The following is a 3,873-nucleotide window of genomic DNA, read 5'->3' as shown; positions in this document are numbered from 1 at the left end:
GGTGTCTCTTTCACACAACCGTGAGAGATCAATCTTAAGGCAGGCTGATACTTTTCGGCATTAAGGAAGAAGACCAGGCTAGTTTAATCGGGGAAAGGTTCAGTTATGGGTTTTCCTCTCTAAAGGTGAGAGGTAGTAACTCTGTCGAACCAGCGGTGGAGAGTACGTCAGTACAACCACTATAACAACAGCAGTAGCGGCTACAGGGGCAACTACCAAGTATCAACGGAAGCATCACCGCTCAAGCTTACAAGACACCCTGTGGTCAGTGCTTGCTCCAGCGCAGCGTCGACAACTCACCCGGGCCGATTACGAGCTGAGCTGAGTTTGCGGATATTGATGAATTGGAGCAAAAATGTCTAGCTCAAGGCCGAAGGCTCTCTGGTAAAGTCGCCGCGGAATTGACAGACCTTGGGGACCATCCCCGAAGGCTGTCCACTAACGCGATTTGACTTATGTTCTATTATGAAGCAATTGTCTGGTGACCTAGAACCAGACTCTCCACAATCGTAGCACTTCTTGATCATATGCAAAGACTAGCGTGCCTTGCTTGCACGGGTTCGATTAATCACTCCCTCTAATCTTCTTTGCTGTGGTAAACACTATATATCTCAGTGTGAGTTCCTTGTTTCAAATTTCACAGACCTGATTCATATAACAATCAGAGCTGGTCATGATTAATCCGGTTAATCGGTTATCCGATTAAATGGGTATTATGCAATCCTTAGTAATCCGTTAATTGCGAATAATCGTATTTATAGAAATAGTGAATCGACATTGAGCAAACTATAAGATATTAAAATAAATCTGCGATCCAAGATAAATTAGTATTGCATCGGGAATCTTAACTATACGTTATGTGAATCAAATGTTATCCATTATTCGATATTTAGATAGAAAGTGGTTTCCATTTTACCATTGAATAAAATCAACTAGTTCAATGGCTTTACGCATCTTTGAAACTAAAATGCTCTCCATTTAGAAAATTACACGACGACAAGTTACCACTTCTTACATTGCATATTACAAGCGCCTTAACATCATTAATACTAAAACCATTAACAAAAAAGAATATGTCCAGAATATAAGACCAAGCAAATAAATTGGATAAAAAGCTGCCGCAGGAAACTTCAAAACACTATTAGGACACAATCATAACATCAAAAGTTTTGTGTTCTTCCGAAAATCAAATATAGGAATTTGGTTAGGAAAAGTGCAGTGCGAGGGTTACGTATAAAACAAACCTCGCACGGTTTCCATATTCTTACCAAAACACCAGCCGAACGCGAATTGTGCTCACCTGCAACAAATGAATACGATTAATATTTAAACTTTAAAGAAAAATCGTTAAACTACTTCAATAAGGCGCACGGTACTTTGCACGCACGAGTAGCAAACAGTTCAAAGTTCTTGAAAAATAAAGTAAGGTGGGTAGGTATAAATGAAAAGAAGTTTACACAGCGTTGTTTGCTCTTACGGTCGTTTTTCACATTATCTGCATGAAGAGTAACAAAATTCCTTCAGTAAAGAGGACATTTCCAGTCAGTAATGAGATGTTTGTCTACCGTCTGGCCTTTTTTGTGAGGTATTTCGAATTGCTTCTGCATTCATCTGAAGAGTAAATTTTACGTCTTAAAACATAGTGTCAAAAAGTAATTACCGATCGTTTAGAAAGTTAGTGCAGATTGTACGAAATCGCAATAAACATAAGAAGCAGTGATTAGCCGGAAGACAAAGAACTAAATAAAAGAATGAGAATTTCTTAACGAAGTAGTTTTACTGAAGAGTTCAACCCAAACCAACTTAAATAAACCTGGTTTTTATGCTAGCAAATAACAGAGCTCATTAAAGAGGAACATTAAGGATCCTAATTAACGTGTTCAATTACCATAGTCTAACTTTTCCCTTACTTTTTTATCATTTCACATAAATTTCTATGAAACAGACTGTAGGAAGTAGAAACACTAGGGCAAATTTTCCAAGCTGTACTGTTGTTCCGACTTCCATAACTTCCACCCCTGATAAAATATACAAAACATTAACATTCCCAGCGGTAAATTTCAGAAGGCTGTCTAAACTAACAGAAGAGCTTTCAACGAGAGAACGAAATCCGATAACAATTAAACTTGTAGACAGAGAACTGCAGGATTATTCTATAGGGGTTAACAAAATATTCAACTATTATCGCAGTGTTGTTAATGAGATAACCCGTTCGTTAGAAAATCATACACAACTTAACCCATTAACGCGAACTTGTATCGTGTTTGAAAGCTTATTGAAAGGGTAACATTTTGATATACATACACAGTAAATTGGTCATTACGTGTTCTTGCCATGTAAGGGTGGTAAAAACAAATATTTTATTTTATTTATTTGAATTACCTACCTTAGCTTATGTCAAGGCAATACTTATTTAATTGAAATAACGATTATGGCTGAATCACATTCTTTGGTTAAACGATTATCCGAACAATGTAGTGCCTAACCGTTATCAACAGATGCATTTTATCCAAAACTAAAAATAATGATATCCCGAACCAAGATAGCGTCCTAACAATCAGATGGCGATCGTGGACGATTTTCCAGAAAATCGGAAACAAAATGAACTTATGGCTTTTAGAGCTTTGTCTTGGTTACTGAAAACTGCTCCTATTTTGCATACCTGACCTGTTACACCTTGGGCATACGCTGAAAAGTTTAAATTTGATCTTATACAAGTAGTAAAGAGCCAGTGATCCCCACCCCTTCTTTCTGACGTCATAGTGCTGCGTTGTGATTGGCTGCGACGGTAACTTTGAATTTGCGGATGTCGGTCATTTTATTGTTGTAAATTTGAATTTGTGTGGGGAATTTGAATTGTTTACTGTAATTGGCTGTGGCATTTTAAATATACAGGATGTAATGATAGTTAAATATAGGGTTTTTGTGGTGGGTGTTTTTGTACAGGTGCCAATAATAGGTTGTGAACTGGGTAACCACTTTGTACACCCTGTACATTTAAAATTCCATAACCAAACACAGTAAAAAATTCAAATTCCCCGTACAAATTCAAATTTACCACAACCTAGACCGCAACAAAGTGACAAGACATCCTGAAATTCAAACCTCGCACACAAATTCAAATTTACAAGTTTACCACAACAAAATGGCCAACATCCGCGAATTCAAATCTTCAGCCCAAATTCAAACTTACTGCTACAAAATGGCCGACATCCGCAAATTCAAAAATACCAATCACAACGCAGCACTGTGAAGTCAGGAAAAAGGGGGTGGGGAGGCTGGCTGTGTCTTTACTACTTATAAATGTATAACAAATATTCGTCGAATAACAAGTAGAAAAAACTTTATCAAAGTTTAAGACTGCTATTTTGAAAAATAACCTTTTAAAGGGAGGGGATACTGTACACGTCAGATAATATAATACACTGGCATAATGTTACATAAAATTTCAAGTATTAACTCGAGAAACAGCCATACAGACGTATATAACATATAGGTATAGTAAAAGTTAAACTCAATTAAAAATTGCATTAAAACTTCGTATCTACGATACCGAAAAGAATTATTTGAAATATCCTTCCGCCACTAAAAATAACCCAGAAGGGAATCAAACAGACAACACATGAAGTTCTCATGGGACTAACAACAAATAAACTTCCCAGTAAGAATAAAAATTCGGCACACATTATTACAAAGAAAGGCGGTAGTATCCTCAAAGGACGGCGCAATCTGTGAAAAAAGGGGCACGCAAAAAAATTTCCACGGAACACTAATTAAAATGAAAAATTCACAATTTTCGAATTAATCAAGCTGCACGTTGCTTAATTCCTCTCAACACCAAGATCTCAATTTTTTCGTAAAACTCACATACTT

Source organism: Photinus pyralis, unplaced genomic scaffold (assembly GCF_008802855.1).
Source record: "Photinus pyralis isolate 1611_PpyrPB1 unplaced genomic scaffold, Ppyr1.3 Ppyr1.4_LG5, whole genome shotgun sequence".
Classification (NCBI taxonomy): domain Eukaryota; kingdom Metazoa; phylum Arthropoda; class Insecta; order Coleoptera; family Lampyridae; genus Photinus; species Photinus pyralis.
Note: the sequence above shows the minus strand (reverse complement) of the source record.